The 18,933-nt window shown below is 42.2% G+C and overlaps 1 pseudogene; it reads right to left on the bottom strand.

The window, feature by feature from the left end:
- Positions 1-18,933, bottom strand: part of LOC109909103 (FRAS1-related extracellular matrix protein 2-like) — a 107,690-nt pseudogene continuing 88,757 nt past the window's right edge.

The raw sequence follows: 18,933 nt of genomic DNA on the forward strand, positions 1-18,933 counted from the left end.
TTTCCTTGAAAAAACTTTATTTGCAGACCACTTTGTGCTTTAGGTCTATGTTACAAATACTTACAGCACATATGCATTTAACATTGATAATTCCCAAAACATCCAAACGGCATATTTATTTGCAGTACATATATTACATACATGTGTATACACTCACACAGGCATTAGATGCATTCAACAAAATCCTGAAATCATAATGGTGGTGTTAATAACATGATATAAGAGCTATTGGTGGTACAGTGACAAAATGTAAAAATCAGCAAAAATAATCATATTCAAAAATAAAGAAATATTGGGATTCTACTTTAGTGGTATGATATTGTAAGTTGCATAGCATTTATGTTTTCAAAAATTAAACAGCAAACAATATAGAAATCGGAAGTTTATAAAGTAGTGGGTATATGAAGTCACTATCTATAGATACAGTATGGAGGTCATTGTATGTTATCTTAGTATTATGACTGGGGCATCTATTGACAAGGTGATGGTCTATACCAGGTCTTATACCTTTTCTTTATGCATCATTACATTGCAAAAGTGGCAACCATGTCTGAAACATATTTTATGTGGTTTGTGGCTGATTAGAAACTTATCTCCAGAGGGAAACAAATATTAGATCTTTATTATTGGCAATCCCTATGGATATTTATGTGATCAAATAAATACTTCTGTAATGTATAAACATTTAATCTCTCTAACAGCCATGATTTAGATTGTAGTAGATCATAGTTGGTTTCCCCTTCTGGTCGGAGACCCAAATGCCACCCATTTCTCGATATCGCGCACTACTATAAAAGTAGTGAACTATAAAAGGGAATAGGGTGCCATTTGGGATGCAGACATATTCATGGACCATTATGAATGTTTTTAAAGTAAGATACTAAATATAAATGTAAAACCTTTGGAGAACATTTGGTACAGATCAGTCACTTCATAGCCCTGTAGAGAAACAGAGTTAGTCCAGAATGGCACCCTACTCCCTATTTAGGGAATAAGCTACTCACTATATGATGAGTCTGTGCCTAGTGGATCCATCTAGAGCTGCTATAAACTGTACATTGCAGACCAGCTGTCTTTAAAATCAACTCACTAGTGGAGAGTGGGGTAAGTTGAGTCAAAGGGGTAAGTTGAGCCACTCTTGTCTCTAGGAAACCATACACAAAATTAATAATTTGACCAAATATTTAGGAAGAGGTCATCATTTCATGGAGTCTGTGAAGGAAGCAAGTATGTTCCAAAAAACAGATTTTCACCAAGTCAAATGAATTTATTGTGTAAGAGGTTTCATGATGCTTGTATCTAAACCAAAATAGGTAGTCGTATCATTGTTCTATACATCAGTTGGGGTCTATAAGCTACAATATGAGGTCCTAAACCTAGCATGAATGTGCATCCTTGTAGCTATGTGGGCTAATATAGTCAAACTGCTGGCCTTGTGGTAAGTTTAGTAAATGTTTTCTTCCCAGGTATAATGAAAGGCTGGGATATGAGGGATTAAAATACACAAAAGTGATTGTGATGAATTGTGTTTGGAAAGTAAAGATAGACATGGTTTTAGAAAGGTACTGGTAATATTTCATTCAGTACAGAAATGTGTAGGGGTAAGTCGTGCCAAGATATCACTTTCTTTGGACAAGCTATGTTTTCAAAACTGTAATGTTTACATGAATTCTGATTATTTTCATGGATACACAACATCCTGAAATATATGTAGATATCTTTGTTAGAAAGAATACTAGATTTCCATTGATGGAGTGATGCTGAACGTAAAAAATGGCTCAACTTACCCACTCTCCCCTACAGGATATACCTTTTCTCATTAGATTCAATTCAGTACTGTATGTATTCAAATACAGGACCACACTGATATAGGATATGGCCAAAATGGCACCCTATTCCCTATATGGTACCTCTGATCAAAAGTAGTGCACTAAATAGGGAATAGGATGCCATTTGGTATAGAGCTATAGAAAGTCACTACAACCATGATTTTGGGACTATCGAGAGAACAATTATCCCCCCCAAAATTGTGATCAACTTGGAACTCTGTTAGGATAGAAAAACATGTAACTGAGTCTGAATTAGCTACAGTAGATTAGACACATTTTCCCCCAAATCTGCATTACACATTATTATACAAGTTTAAGCAATTATTTTAAAGAAAATACAAAATCAGAAGCAGGCACAAATGATAGATAACCATTAATACAAACAAAAACAAATAGAATAACCATGTAATAGAGAAAATCTAAGTATTCATCCCAAATTACACCCTATTCCCTATATAGTGCACTACCGATAGTGCAAAATAGGGAATAGGGTACCATTTGGGACACTCACTACAGTATAACATCCAGTGGATTCTTAGGCACCTGTTGAACTTCAACATGAATCAGCCTCCATACTACAGTATAGAGAGCAGACCTGTGTTCAAATACTATTTTAAATCATGTAAAATACTTAAGCTGTGATCAATTGAGCTTGCCTGTTGCAGTGGAACCAATATAAAAAGCAGGCTAAAGCTAATATACTTGAAAGATTTAAAATAATGTTTGAACCCAGGTTTGACAGAGAGCTACAGTAGAACATTACAGTAGTACATATTCCCAGTGTTAGCAGATTATTGACAGTGGCTTGACACGGGAAAACAAATATACACTTTAACAACTATGACAGTTCTATGACAACTTTGCAATCATATTGAATACTGAATACCAGGAATACTGGTATTCAACTATGGGCCTGGAAGGCTGAAACACTTACCGGTATTCAACTCTGGGCCTGGAAGGCTGAAACACTTCTGGTTATCATTCTTTCATTCTAACCAGAAACTGATTACATCATGGAACTCTACTGCCAATCAGTGACAATCAATCAATCAACTACCAGGTAGAAAAGACCATCAGCAGTTATTCTGCCCTACAGGCCTGGAGTTGAATAGCCCTGCTACATGTCCTTCTACCAACTCACAGGACCACCATCCATCCTACAGGACAGAGGCATCTGCTGCTTTAGCACCTTTGGACAAATCATAAACATTTTTGGGATCAAGTGTAACATCATAAAACAAAGCAATAATGAATGCTGGCAAGTGCCTTGAACAGAACAGGTTACAGGTACTGCCCTAGATGGGGCAGTCTCCCCATAGAGAGAGATTGTTTAACCTCTATGGTCTCCCCTACAGCAGAGCAGAAGGACTGCAGGATTTCAAGTAGGTTTTTGTACGGAACCAAAGCTCTCATTGCCGACTGTGTTGTTTCAGTTGTCCCCTCCCTCTCTTTATATCCAAATGTAAAAATGATGAGGCACTTGCAAAAAAAATAAAAAAAAAATAAAAAATCATCTGTCAGTGTTTTTTTTTCTGTGGAGAATATCCGTCCATCGGTCTTTCTGTCTCAGTGGTCATGTCGAAGGAAGTCCGTTTGTTTGTCTGTCCGTCAGACTTCTGAGCTGTCCAAGCCACCGCAAGTGAACCCTGATGTCACCATGGGCTCAGTGGAGCTTGACGTTGTTGTGGGAACCTCCATCTTCTTCTTCTCCTGTCTGGACCGTACGGTTAGCACTATGACGATGATGATGAGGATGGTGAGGAGGAGGCCCACCAGGATCCCTATGATCAGGACCAGGCTGTCCTCGCTCTCCTCAGGATGGTTCAGCTCCCTGGGCACCACTCCCCGAGTGAGGACCTCCCGGTCGGGGCTGGTGCGGTGCTGGCGGCTGAGGTCCAGGGCGATATGGAGAATGTTGGTGCCTCGGTTGTTGTCCAGGCCGATGTCCTCTGTCAGGTCTGGCACCCTGTTTGCTGACCTCCTGGAGCGAAACTGGGACTGGGACGGTCCTCCTGCAGCCATAGTTTGATGCTGGGTTTCTCTGTCCATGCTGCTGTGTTGGGTCAGGGAGTGGCCTCCTGCAGCCAAACTGCTGTGTTGGGTGAGTGTGTGGTACTCCAGACTTCTCTTCCCGATGCCCCTGTTAGCATTCTCTCTGGAGCGGACGGTGTAGATGGTGTGGATGAACCACTCTCTCCCTGCTGACACCTGGACACCAGAGGAACAGGGTTAGTCATGAGGGCTGGGTAGTTTACCTGATCATGACAGGAAAAATCCCTGGTCATTAAAGATAGAGTCATTCATATAAACAATAACAAGTGACACCCCACCTCTGTTTTGGTAAAAAGCTGAGGAATGGGCCTGGAGAAATGTAACCACTCTCAAATTCATTGACAGGGCTGACCACCCAGGGCTGACCATCCATGATATCAAAATGATAGTTTTTACCATGTTTTGAGTTATATTCGTCAAGAATCAATGGGTATATATAATAAATGTATACGTCCAAAACTGGATGTAGCAACTAAGGATTCTAGCTTTAAAGCAGTGAAAGTGAATGTTAGGAATATGAATAAGACCAGGATGTTCCTTCTCCACTATTCTGTGTTATGTAGCATAGGGGTCAGGGAGACGTACCTGGAACAGGGCTGTAGAGTCCATGCTGAAGCCGTCAGATCCAGGCTGTCTGACCAGGGCCAGGGCCTGAGGGTCGTCTACAGCCAGCAGAGCCCTGAACCCCACGTTACCAAACGACCTGGCCTGGGTCTCTGGCTGGGCCTTATCCTGGAGGAGGAGAGGGAAACACTAGTAAACACTGTACCAGTATTGGTAAAGGTGTTTAGGATATGTACGTGCATTTACCCTGTACTAGATCCTTGTCTACATCCCACATTACACGCTATTCCCCAGATATTGCACTACTTTTGACCAGAGCACGATGGGCCCTGCACAGTACTGTACTTACAATGATTTTGAATCTGTAAAGCAGCGATGGAGCATCAGCCAGACAGCCGTACTCATTGTTGTTGGGGTTGTATTTGGGCACGTATCCATCCGCGCCGGTGCACAGGAACACCTTCTCTATGTTACAGATAAAGGAATCCCCCAGGTTCTGGACAGGGTCCACCATCACTCTGCCATATATCATGTCACCTGGGAGGAGATCAGGTTTGGGTTAATACAGTAATAACTCAATCAATCAATCAGATAGTCAATGGGGCTACCTCCATCCCAAATAGCAACCTATTCCCTATGTAGTGTACTACTTCTGATCAGGACCCATGAAAAGGTGGCGTGTGTGAGAAGTGAGAAGGCTGTGAGAAGCTGGTTGTAAGGCTTCAGTGGAGGCTCCTCAGAGGAGGAAGGGGAGGACCATCTTCTTCAGTGAATTGAATCAAAATAGTGAAACATTAAAAAACGTTATTCTTTCTAGATAAAACTATACTAAATATATTCACATGCCACCAAATGATTGATTAAAACACTGTTTTGCAATGAAGGTCTACAATAGTCTCAAAAGCACCCTATTGTGTAGTACCATTCTGTAGCCAGGGAACAGCAAGTTTCCATCCTCCTCTGGGTACATTGAATTCAATACAAAACCTCGGAGGCTCACACAGTACACAGTAATTATGACAACTTCCAGAAGATGTCATCCAAACTATGAGAACTATTGTATCATGAACTGACATGTTGTCCACCCAATCAAAGTAACAGATAATTAATCTAGTACTGAAAGAATAAGCTACAGCTAGCTGGCACTGCAATGCATAAAATGTGGTGAGTAGTTGACTCAAAGAGAGAGAAAGACAATAGTTGAACAGTTTTGAACAAATACATTTCTGAAAAAATGAAGGAGGAACGAGAGAGATAGCTATATTTTGTTGTGTTTTTTCCCTCCGTTTTCATGTCTACTTACTTAGCTAGTAAATGCAGCTAGCTAGTTTAGCCGACTCAAACAGAGAGGGATGCTATGTTAGCTAGATGGCTATGGCTATCCAACACCGGAACGCCTCTAAGTCAAGGTACGCTTTTGGTTGTATTCATTTATTGCCAGCTGGTGTAACTGCTAAACTGCTTGCTGCCTGTACACTGTACAGGATGATTGTAAATCAAATCAAATCAAATTTTATTTGTCACATACACATGGTTAGCAGATGTTAATGCGAGTGTAGCGAAATGCTTGTGCTTCTAGTTCCGACAATGCAGTAATAACGAACAAGTAATCTAACTAACAATTCCAAAAAACTACTGTCTTATACACAGTGTAAGGGGATAAAGAATATGTACATAAGGATATATGAATGAGTGATGGTACAGAGCAGCATAGGCAAGATACAGTAGGTGATATCGAGTACAGTATATACATATGAGATGAGTATGTAAACCAAGTGGCATAGTTAAAGTGGCTAGTGATACATGTATTACATAAGGATGCAGTCGATGATATAGAGTACAGTATCTACGTATGCATATGAGATGAATAATGTAGGGTAAGTAACATTATATAAGGTAGCGGTTTAGTATCACGTTAGTTCTAGTAGGTATGTTGACTATGATGTTAGTTAACATGGTGACGATGTAGGCTGTGTGTAACGGTTAGCAGTCATGATATGAAGGTTTGGCTTGGAAAGGTTTTTTCACCTGGTCACAGGAAGCTGATATGTTGTGCCCTGAAGTCCACAAGCCAAGGAGAAAATGTGAGAGGAGGAGAGCAAGTACAGTGCCTTTGGAAAGTATTCAGACCCCTTGAGTTTTTACACATTTTGTTGGAATACAGCCTTATTCGAAAATGTATTAAATTGTTTGTTTTTTCTCGTCAATCTACACACAATACCCCATAATGAAAAAGCAAAAACAGGATTTTAGAAATGTAAAATATGACATTTACATAAGTATTCAGACCCTTTACTCACTACTTTGTTTGGCAGCGATTTCAGTCTCGAGTCTTCTTGGGTATGACACTACAAACTTGGCACACCTGTATTTGGCGAGTTTCTCCCATTCTTCTTTGCAGATCCTCTCAAGCTCTGTCAGGTTAGATGGGGAGCGTTGCTGCACAGCTATTTTCAGGTCTCTTCAGAGATGTTCGATCGGGTTCAAGTCCAGGCTCTTCCTGGGCCACGCAAGGACATTGAGAGACTTGTCCCAAAGTCACTCCTGTGTTGTCTTGGCTCTGACCTTAGGGTCGTTGTCCTGTTGGAAGGTGAACCTTAGCCCCAGGTCTTGAGCGCTCTGGGGCAGGTTTTCATCAAGGTCCTCTCTGTACTTTGCTTCGGTCATCTTTGCCTCGATTCTGACTAGTCTCCCAGTCTCTGCTGCTGAAAACCATCCCCACAGCATGATGCTGCCACCACCATGCCCTCACCGTAGGGATGGTGCCAGGTTTCCTCTAGAAGTTCATTCTTGGTTTCATCAGACCAGAGAATCTTGTTTCTCATGGTCTGAGAGTCTTTAGTTGCCTTTTGGCAAACTCCAAGTGGGCTGTCATGTGCCTTTTACTGAGGAGTGGCTTCCGTCTGGCCACTCTACCATAAAGGCTTGATTGGTGGACTGCTGCAGAGATGGTTGTCCTTCTGGAAGGTTCTCCCATTTCCACAGAGGAACTCTTGAGCTCTGTCAGACTGACCATCAGGTTCTTGGTCACCTCCCTGACCAAGGCCCTTCTCCCCCAATTGCTCAGTTTGGCTGGGCGGCCAGCTCTAGGAAGAGTATTGGTGGTTCCAAACTTCTTCCATTTAAGAATGATGGAGGCCACTGTGTTCTTGGGGACCATCAATGCTGCAGTTTTTGCTACCCTTCCCCAAATCTGTGCATCAACACAATCCTGTCTTGGAGCTATACGGACAATTGCTTCAACCTCATGGCTTGGTTTTTGCTCTGACATGCACTGTCAACTGTGGGACCTTATATAGACAGGTGTGAGCCTTTCCAAATCATGTCCAATCAATTGAATTTACCACAGGTGGACTCCAATCAAGTTGTAGAAACATCTCAAGGATGATCAATGGAAACAGGATGCACCTGAGCTCAATTTCGAGTCTCATAGCAAAGGGTCTGAATACTTATGTAAATAAGGTATTTCTGTTTTTAATATATTTGTAAAAAAAATGTGATCAATTTTAGAACAAGGCTGTAACGTAACAAAATGTGGAAACAGTCAAGGGGTCTGAAAACTTTCCGAAGGCACTGCGAGAAGGAATTATATATACAACGAGCAAAGTGATTATGTTGTTTGTATGTGGGTGCTATGAAAGTGAACTGTGTTTGTGTGTGATCAGGTGTGTATTCATTCGGTAGATTTGGTTGAAAATATTTCTTAAATGGAAGCAAACGGAACGAAACGTGGATAAACATATCGGAATTTGTCCAAAAGAAACTCTCGTTTGCAACTGTTGGACTAATGATTACACACTAGATCAGCTAGATGCAGGCAAGAGTCTGCAAGGCGGTATTGAATGTGTCACTGTCTCTCACCTTGTTTACATAAAATGTTATCTTGACCTGTGCACCTACGTTGTAAACTTTATTTCATAGGCTAGGTTGTAGCAACCTCATGATGACCGACCCTCCCTCATCTTAAACAGCACTGACCAATCCTCCCTCATCTTATGAAGATCATCAAAAATGAGTGATTAATTTAATCTCTATTTCTGCCTTTTGTGACTCCTCTCTTTGGCTGGAAAAATGGCTGTGTTTTTCTGTGACTAGGTGCTGACCTAACATAATCATATGGTGTCCTTTCGCTGTAAGGCCTTTTTGAAATCGGACACTGTGGTGGGATTAACTACAAGATTATCTTTAAAATTGTGTATAATACCTGTATGTTTGGAAGGAATTTTAATTATGAGATTTCTGTTGTTTGAATTTGGCGCACTGCACTTTCACTGGCTGTTGTCAAATTGATCCCGTTAATGGGATTTCAGCCGTAAGAAGTTTTAAACAGCACTGACCGATCCTTCCTTATCTTAAACAGCACTGACCGCCACAATAAGGTGAGGGATTGATTGATAAATGCCCATGTGAGAGGCTGTGTTTGTTTGTAGCGTTACAGTACCCTTGTGAGAAGGCTGTGTTTGTTTGTAACGTTACAGTACCATGTGAGAAGGCTGTGTTTGTTTGTAACGTTACAGTACCTTGTGAGAAGGCTGTGTTTGTTTGTGAGAAGGCTGTGTTTGTTTGTAACGTTACAGTACCCTGTGAGAAGGCTGTGTTTGTTTGTAACGTTACAGTACCCTGTGAGAAGGCTGTGTTTGTTTGTAACGTTACAGTACCTTGTGAGAAGGCTGTGTTTGTTTGTAGCGTTACAGTACCATGTGAGAAGGCTGTGTTTGTTTGTAGCGTTACAGTACCCTGTGAGAAGGCTGTGTTTGTTTGTAGCGTTACAGTACCATGTGAGAATGCTGTGTTTGTTTGCAACGTTACAGTACCTTGTGAGAAGGCTGTTTTTGTTTGTGAGAAGGCTGTGTTTGTTTGTAACGTTACAGTACCCTGTGAGAAGGCTGTGTTTGTTTGTAACGTTACAGTACCCTGTGAGAAGGCTGTGTTTGTTTGTAACGTTACAGTACCATGTGAGAAGGCTGTGTTTGTTTGTAACGTTACAGTACCTTGTGAGAAGGCTGTGTTTGTTTGTGAGAAGGCTGTGTTTGTTTGTAACGTTACAGTACCCTGTGAGAAGGCTGTGTTTGTTTGTAGCGTTACAATACCCTGTGAGAAGGCTGTGTTTGTTTGTAACGTTACAGTACCTTGTGAGAAGGCTGTGTTTGTTTGTAGCGTTACAGTACCCTGTGAGAAGGCTGTGTTTGTTTGTAGCGTTACAGTACCCTGTGAGAAGGCTGTGTTTGTTTGTAACGTTACAGTACCTTGTGAGAAGGCTGTGTTTGTTTGTAGCGTTACAGTACCCTGTGAGAAGGCTGTGTTTGTTTGTAGTGTTACAGTACCTTGTGAGAAGGCTGTGTTTGTTTGTAGCGTTACAGTACCATGTGAGAAGGCTGTGTTTGTTTGTAACGTTACAGTACCCTGTGAGAAGGCTGTGTTTATTTGTAGCGTTACAGTACCCTGTGAGAAGGCTGTGTTTGTTTGTAACGTTACAGTACCATGAGAGAAGGCTGTGTTTGTTTGTAGCGTTACAGTACCCTGTGAGAAGGCTGTGTTTGTTTGTAACGTTACAGTACCCTGTGAGAAGGCTGTGTTTGTTTGTAACGTTACAGTACCATGTGAGAAGGCTGTGTTTGTTTGTAACGTTACAGTACCCTGTGAGAAGGCTGTGTTTGTTTGTAGCGTTACAGTACCCTGTGAGAAGGCTGTGTTTGTTTGTAACGTTACAGTACCCTGTGAGAAGGCTGTGTTTGTTTGTAGCGTTACAGTACCCTGTGAGAAGGTTGTGTTTGTTTGTAGCGTTACAGTACCATGTGAGAAGGCTGTGTTTGTTTGTAACGTTACAGTACCCTGTGAGAAGGCTGTGTTTGTTTGTAACGTTACAGTACCCTGTGAGAAGGCTGTGTTTGTTTGTAACGTTACAGTACCATGTGAGAAGGCTGTGTTTGTTTGTAACGTTACAGTACCCTGTGAGAAGGCTGTGTTTGTTTGTAACGTTACAGTACCCTGTGAGAGGCTGTGTTTGTTTGTAACGTTACAGTACCATGTGAGAAGGCTGTGTTTGTTAGTAACGTTACAGTACCCTGTGAGAGGCTGTGTTTGTTTGTAGTGTTACAGTACCCTGTGAGAAGGCTGTGTTTGTTTGTAGTGTTACAGTACCTTGTGAGAAGGCTGTGTTTGTTTGTAGCGTTACAGTACCATGTGAGAAGGCTGTGTTTGTTTGTAACGTTACAGTACCCTGTGAGAAGGCTGTGTTTATTTGTAGCGTTACAGTACCATGTGAGAAGGCTGTGTTTGTTTGTAACGTTACAGTACCCTGTGAGAAGGCTGTGTTTATTTGTAGTGTTACAGTACCTTGTGAGAAGGCTGTGTTTGTTTGTAACGTTACAGTACCATGTGAGAAGGCTGTGTTTGTTTGTAACGTTACAGTACCATGTGAGAAGGCTGTGTTTGTTTGTAGCGTTACAGTACCCTGTGAGAAGGCTGTGTTTGTTTGTAACGTTACAGTACCATGTGAGAAGGCTGTGTTTGTTTGTAACGTTACAGTACCTTGTGAGAAGGCTGTGTTTGTTTGTGAGAAGGCTGTGTTTGTTTGTAGCGTTACAGTACCCTGTGAGAAGGCTGTGTTTGTTTGTAACGTTACAGTACCTTGTGAGAAGGCTGTGTTTGTTTGTAGCGTTACAGTACCCTGTGAGAAGGCTGTGTTTGTTTGTAGCGTTACAGTACCCTGTGAGAAGGCTGTGTTTGTTTGTAACGTTACAGTACCTTGTGAGAAGGCTGTGTTTGTTTGTAGCGTTACAGTACCCTGTGAGAAGGCTGTGTTTGTTTGTAGTGTTACAGTACCTTGTGAGAAGGCTGTGTTTGTTTGTAGCGTTACAGTACCATGTGAGAAGGCTGTGTTTGTTTGTAACGTTACAGTACCCTGTGAGAAGGCTGTGTTTATTTGTAGCGTTACAGTACCCTGTGAGAAGGCTGTGTTTGTTTGTAACGTTACAGTACCATGAGAGAAGGCTGTGTTTGTTTGTAGCGTTACAGTACCCTGTGAGAAGGCTGTGTTTGTTTGTAGCGTTACAGTACCCTGTGAGAAGGCTGTGTTTGTTTGTAACGTTACAGTACCCTGTGAGAAGGCTGTGTTTGTTTGTAGCGTTACAGTACCCTGTGAGAAGGTTGTGTTTGTTTGTAGCGTTACAGTACCCTGTGAGAAGGCTGTGTTTGTTTGTAACGTTACAGTACCCTGTGAGAAGGCTGTGTTTGTTTGTAACGTTACAGTACCCTGTGAGAAGGCTGTGTTTGTTTGTGAGAAGGCTGTGTTTGTTTGTAACGTTACAGTACCCTGTGAGAAGGCTGTGTTTGTTTGTAGCGTTACAAAACCCTGTGAGAAGGCTGTGTTTGTTTGTAACGTTACAGTACCTTGTGAGAAGGCTGTGTTTGTTTGTAGCGTTACAGTACCCTGTGAGAAGGCTGTGTTTGTTTGTAGCGTTACAGTACCCTGTGAGAAGGCTGTGTTTGTTTGTAACGTTACAGTACCTTGTGAGAAGGCTGTGTTTGTTTGTAGCGTTACAGTACCCTGTGAGAAGGCTGTGTTTGTTTGTAGTGTTACAGTACCTTGTGAGAAGGCTGTGTTTGTTTGTAGCGTTACAGTACCATGTGAGAAGGCTGTGTTTGTTTGTAACGTTACAGTACCCTGTGAGAAGGCTGTGTTTATTTGTAGCGTTACAGTACCCTGTGAGAAGGCTGTGTTTGTTTGTAACGTTACAGTACCATGAGAGAAGGCTGTGTTTGTTTGTAGCGTTACAGTACCCTGTGAGAAGGCTGTGTTTGTTTGTAACGTTACAGTACCCTGTGAGAAGGCTGTGTTTGTTTGTAACGTTACAGTACCATGTGAGAAGGCTGTGTTTGTTTGTAACGTTACAGTACCCTGTGAGAAGGCTGTGTTTGTTTGTAGCGTTACAGTACCCTGTGAGAAGGCTGTGTTTGTTTGTAACGTTACAGTACCCTGTGAGAAGGCTGTGTTTGTTTGTAGCGTTACAGTACCCTGTGAGAAGGTTGTGTTTGTTTGTAGCGTTACAGTACCATGTGAGAAGGCTGTGTTTGTTTGTAACGTTACAGTACCCTGTGAGAAGGCTGTGTTTGTTTGTAACGTTACAGTACCCTGTGAGAAGGCTGTGTTTGTTTGTAACGTTACAGTACCATGTGAGAAGGCTGTGTTTGTTTGTAACGTTACAGTACCCTGTGAGAAGGCTGTGTTTGTTTGTAACGTTACAGTACCCTGTGAGAGGCTGTGTTTGTTTGTAACGTTACAGTACCATGTGAGAAGGCTGTGTTTGTTAGTAACGTTACAGTACCCTGTGAGAGGCTGTGTTTGTTTGTAGTGTTACAGTACCCTGTGAGAAGGCTGTGTTTGTTTGTAGTGTTACAGTACCTTGTGAGAAGGCTGTGTTTGTTTGTAGCGTTACAGTACCATGTGAGAAGGCTGTGTTTGTTTGTAACGTTACAGTACCCTGTGAGAAGGCTGTGTTTATTTGTAGCGTTACAGTACCATGTGAGAAGGCTGTGTTTGTTTGTAACGTTACAGTACCCTGTGAGAAGGCTGTGTTTATTTGTAGTGTTACAGTACCTTGTGAGAAGGCTGTGTTTGTTTGTAACGTTACAGTACCATGTGAGAAGGCTGTGTTTGTTTGTAACGTTACAGTACCATGTGAGAAGGCTGTGTTTGTTTGTAGCGTTACAGTACCCTGTGAGAAGGCTGTGTTTGTTTGTAACGTTACAGTACCATGTGAGAAGGCTGTGTTTGTTTGTAACGTTACAGTACCTTGTGAGAAGGCTGTGTTTGTTTGTGAGAAGGCTGTGTTTGTTTGTAGCGTTACAGTACCCTGTGAGAAGGCTGTGTTTGTTTGTAACGTTACAGTACCTTGTGAGAAGGCTGTGTTTGTTTGTAGCGTTACAGTACCCTGTGAGAAGGCTGTGTTTGTTTGTAGCGTTACAGTACCCTGTGAGAAGGCTGTGTTTGTTTGTAACGTTACAGTACCTTGTGAGAAGGCTGTGTTTGTTTGTAGCGTTACAGTACCCTGTGAGAAGGCTGTGTTTGTTTGTAGTGTTACAGTACCTTGTGAGAAGGCTGTGTTTGTTTGTAGCGTTACAGTACCATGTGAGAAGGCTGTGTTTGTTTGTAACGTTACAGTACCCTGTGAGAAGGCTGTGTTTATTTGTAGCGTTACAGTACCCTGTGAGAAGGCTGTGTTTGTTTGTAACGTTACAGTACCATGAGAGAAGGCTGTGTTTGTTTGTAGCGTTACAGTACCCTGTGAGAAGGCTGTGTTTGTTTGTAACGTTACAGTACCCTGTGAGAAGGCTGTGTTTGTTTGTAACGTTACAGTACCATGTGAGAAGGCTGTGTTTGTTTGTAACGTTACAGTACCCTGTGAGAAGGCTGTGTTTGTTTGTAGCGTTACAGTACCCTGTGAGAAGGCTGTGTTTGTTTGTAACGTTACAGTACCCTGTGAGAAGGCTGTGTTTGTTTGTAGCGTTACAGTACCCTGTGAGAAGGTTGTGTTTGTTTGTAGCGTTACAGTACCCTGTGAGAAGGCTGTGTTTGTTTGTAACGTTACAGTACCCTGTGAGAAGGCTGTGTTTGTTTGTAACGTTACAGTACCCTGTGAGAAGGCTGTGTTTGTTTGTAACGTTACAGTACCTTGTGAGAAGGCTGTGTTTGTTTGTGAGAAGGCTGTGTTTGTTTGTAACGTTACAGTACCCTGTGAGAAGGCTGTGTTTGTTTGTAACGTTACAGTACCTTGTGAGAAGGCTGTGTTTGTTTGTAGCGTTACAGTACCATGTGAGAAGGCTGTGTTTGTTTGTAGCGTTACAGTACCATGTGAGAAGGCTGTGTTTGTTTGCAACGTTACAGTACCTTGTGAGAAGGCTGTGTTTGTTTGTGAGAAGGCTGTGTTTGTTTGTAACGTTACAGTACCCTGTGAGAAGGCTGTGTTTGTTTGTAACGTTACAGTACCCTGTGAGAAGGCTGTGTTTGTTTGTAACGTTACAGTACCATGTGAGAAGGCTGTGTTTGTTTGTAACGTTACAGTACCTTGTGAGAAGGCTGTGTTTGTTTGTGAGAAGGCTGTGTTTGTTTGTAACGTTACAGTACCCTGTGAGAAGGCTGTGTTTGTTTGTAGCGTTACAGTACCCTGTGAGAAGGCTGTGTTTGTTTGTAACGTTACAGTACCTTGTGAGAAGGCTGTGTTTGTTTGTAGCGTTACAGTACCCTGTGAGAAGGCTGTGTTTGTTTGTAGCGTTACAGTACCCTGTGAGAAGGCTGTGTTTGTTTGTAACGTTACAGTACCTTGTGAGAAGGCTGTGTTTGTTTGTAGCGTTACAGTACCCTGTGAGAAGGCTGTGTTTGTTTGTAGTGTTACAGTACCTTGTGAGAAGGCTGTGTTTGTTTGTAGCGTTACAGTACCATGTGAGAAGGCTGTGTTTGTTTGTAACGTTACAGTACCCTGTGAGAAGGCTGTGTTTATTTGTAGCGTTACAGTACCCTGTGAGAAGGCTGTGTTTGTTTGTAACGTTACAGTACCATGAGAGAAGGCTGTGTTTGTTTGTAGCGTTACAGTACCCTGTGAGAAGGCTGTGTTTGTTTGTAACGTTACAGTACCCTGTGAGAAGGCTGTGTTTGTTTGTAACGTTACAGTACCATGTGAGAAGGCTGTGTTTGTTTGTAACGTTACAGTACCCTGTGAGAAGGCTGTGTTTGTTTGTAGCGTTACAGTACCCTGTGAGAAGGCTGTGTTTGTTTGTAACGTTACAGTACCCTGTGAGAAGGCTGTGTTTGTTTGTAGCGTTACAGTACCCTGTGAGAAGGTTGTGTTTGTTTGTAGCGTTACAGTACCATGTGAGAAGGCTGTGTTTGTTTGTAACGTTACAGTACCCTGTGAGAAGGCCGTGTTTGTTTGTAACGTTACAGTACCCTGTGAGAAGGCTGTGTTTGTTTGTAACGTTACAGTACCATGTGAGAAGGCTGTGTTTGTTTGTAACGTTACAGTACCCTGTGAGAAGGCTGTGTTTGTTTGTAACGTTACAGTACCCTGTGAGAGGCTGTGTTTGTTTGTAACGTTACAGTACCATGTGAGAAGGCTGTGTTTGTTAGTAACGTTACAGTACCCTGTGAGAGGCTGTGTTTGTTTGTAGTGTTACAGTACCCTGTGAGAAGGCTGTGTTTGTTTGTAGTGTTACAGTACCTTGTGAGAAGGCTGTGTTTGTTTGTAGCGTTACAGTACCATGTGAGAAGGCTGTGTTTGTTTGTAACGTTACAGTACCCTGTGAGAAGGCTGTGTTTATTTGTAGCGTTACAGTACCATGTGAGAAGGCTGTGTTTGTTTGTAACGTTACAGTACCCTGTGAGAAGGCTGTGTTCATTTGTAGCGTTACAGTACCATGTGAGAAGGCTGTGTTTGTTTGTAACGTTACAGTACCCTGTGAGAAGGCTGTGTTTGTTTGTAACGTTACAGTACCTTGTGAGAAGGCTGTGTTTGTTTGTAGCGTTACAGTACCCTGTGAGAAGGCTGTGTTTGTTTGTAGCGTTACAGTACCCTGTGAGAAGGCTGTGTTTGTTTGTAACGTTACAGTACCTTGTGAGAAGGCTGTGTTTGTTTGTAGCGTTACAGTACCCTGTGAGAAGGCTGTGTTTGTTTGTAGTGTTACAGTACCTTGTGAGAAGGCTGTGTTTGTTTGTAGCGTTACAGTACCATGTGAGAAGGCTGTGTTTGTTTGTAACGTTACAGTACCCTGTGAGAAGGCTGTGTTTATTTGTAGCGTTACAGTACCCTGTGAGAAGGCTGTGTTTGTTTGTAACGTTACAGTACCATGAGAGAAGGCTGTGTTTGTTTGTAGCGTTACAGTACCCTGTGAGAAGGCTGTGTTTGTTTGTAACGTTACAGTACCCTGTGAGAAGGCTGTGTTTGTTTGTAACGTTACAGTACCATGTGAGAAGGCTGTGTTTGTTTGTAACGTTACAGTACCCTGTGAGAAGGCTGTGTTTGTTTGTAGCGTTACAGTACCCTGTGAGAAGGCTGTGTTTGTTTGTAACGTTACAGTACCCTGTGAGAAGGCTGTGTTTGTTTGTAGCGTTACAGTACCCTGTGAGAAGGTTGTGTTTGTTTGTAGCGTTACAGTACCATGTGAGAAGGCTGTGTTTGTTTGTAACGTTACAGTACCCTGTGAGAAGGCTGTGTTTGTTTGTAACGTTACAGTACCCTGTGAGAAGGCTGTGTTTGTTTGTAACGTTACAGTACCATGTGAGAAGGCTGTGTTTGTTTGTAACGTTACAGTACCCTGTGAGAAGGCTGTGTTTGTTTGTAACGTTACAGTACCCTGTGAGAGGCTGTGTTTGTTTGTAACGTTACAGTACCATGTGAGAAGGCTGTGTTTGTTAGTAACGTTACAGTACCCTGTGAGAGGCTGTGTTTGTTTGTAGTGTTACAGTACCCTGTGAGAAGGCTGTGTTTGTTTGTAGTGTTACAGTACCTTGTGAGAAGGCTGTGTTTGTTTGTAGCGTTACAGTACCATGTGAGAAGGCTGTGTTTGTTTGTAACGTTACAGTACCCTGTGAGAAGGCTGTGTTTATTTGTAGCGTTACAGTACCATGTGAGAAGGCTGTGTTTGTTTGTAACGTTACAGTACCCTGTGAGAAGGCTGTGTTCATTTGTAGTGTTACAGTACCTTGTGAGAAGGCTGTGTTTGTTTGTAACGTTACAGTACCATGTGAGAAGGCTGTGTTTGTTTGTAACGTTACAGTACCATGTGAGAAGGCTGTGTTTGTTTGTAGCGTTACAGTACCCTGTGAGAAGGCTGTGTTTGTTTGTAACGTTACAGTACCATGTGAGAAGGCTGTGTTTGTTTGTAACGTTACAGTACCTTGTGAGAAGGCTGTGTTTGTTTGTGAGAAGGCTGTGTTTGTTTGTAGCGTTACAGTACCCTGTGAGAAGGCTGTGTTTGTTTGTAACGTTACAGTACCTTGTGAGAAGGCTGTGTTTGTTTGTAGCGTTACAGTACCCTGTGAGAAGGCTGTGTTTGTTTGTAGCGTTACAGTACCCTGTGAGAAGGCTGTGTTTGTTTGTAACGTTACAGTACCTTGTGAGAAGGCTGTGTTTGTTTGTAGCGTTACAGTACCCTGTGAGAAGGCTGTGTTTGTTTGTAGTGTTACAGTACCTTGTGAGAAGGCTGTGTTTGTTTGTAGCGTTACAGTACCATGTGAGAAGGCTGTGTTTGTTTGTAACGTTACAGTACCCTGTGAGAAGGCTGTGTTTGTTTGTAACGTTACAGTACCCTGTGAGAAGGCTGTGTTTGTTTGTAACGTTACAGTACCATGTGAGAAGGCTGTGTTTGTTTGTAACGTTACAGTACCCTGTGAGAAGGCTGTGTTTGTTTGTAACGTTACAGTACCCTGTGAGAGGCTGTGTTTGTTTGTAACGTTACAGTACCATGTGAGAAGGCTGTGTTTGTTAGTAACGTTACAGTACCCTGTGAGAGGCTGTGTTTGTTTGTAGTGTTACAGTACCCTGTGAGAAGGCTGTGTTTGTTTGTAGTGTTACAGTACCTTGTGAGAAGGCTGTGTTTGTTTGTAGCGTTACAGTACCATGTGAGAAGGCTGTGTTTGTTTGTAACGTTACAGTACCCTGTGAGAAGGCTGTGTTTATTTGTAGCGTTACAGTACCATGTGAGAAGGCTGTGTTTGTTTGTAACGTTACAGTACCCTGTGAGAAGGCTGTGTTCATTTGTAGTGTTACAGTACCTTGTGAGAAGGCTGTGTTTGTTTGTAACGTTACAGTACCATGTGAGAAGGCTGTGTTTGTTTGTAACGTTACAGTACCATGTGAGAAGGCTGTGTTTGTTTGTAGCGTTACAGTACCCTGTGAGAAGGCTGTGTTTGTTTGTAACGTTACAGTACCATGTGAGAAGGCTGTGTTTGTTTGTAACGTTACAGTACCTTGTGAGAAGGCTGTGTTTGTTTGTGAGAAGGCTGTGTTTGTTTGTAGCGTTACAGTACCCTGTGAGATGGCTGTGTTTGTTTGTAACGTTACAGTACCTTGTGAGAAGGCTGTGTTTGTTTGTAGCGTTACAGTACCCTGTGAGAAGGCTGTGTTTGTTTGTAGCGTTACAGTACCCTGTGAGAAGGCTGTGTTTGTTTGTAACGTTACAGTACCTTGTGAGAAGGCTGTGTTTGTTTGTAGCGTTACAGTACCCTGTGAGAAGGCTGTGTTTGTTTGTAGTGTTACAGTACCTTGTGAGAAGGCTGTGTTTGTTTGTAGCGTTACAGTACCATGTGAGAAGGCTGTGTTTGTTTGTAACGTTACAGTACCCTGTGAGAAGGCTGTGTTTATTTGTAGCGTTACAGTACCCTGTGAGAAGGCTGTGTTTGTTTGTAACGTTACAGTACCATGAGAGAAGGCTGTGTTTGTTTGTAGCGTTACAGTACCCTGTGAGAAGGCTGTGTTTGTTTGTAACGTTACAG

Source organism: Oncorhynchus kisutch, linkage group LG18, assembly GCF_002021735.2.
Source record: "Oncorhynchus kisutch isolate 150728-3 linkage group LG18, Okis_V2, whole genome shotgun sequence".
Taxonomy (NCBI): domain Eukaryota; kingdom Metazoa; phylum Chordata; class Actinopteri; order Salmoniformes; family Salmonidae; genus Oncorhynchus; species Oncorhynchus kisutch.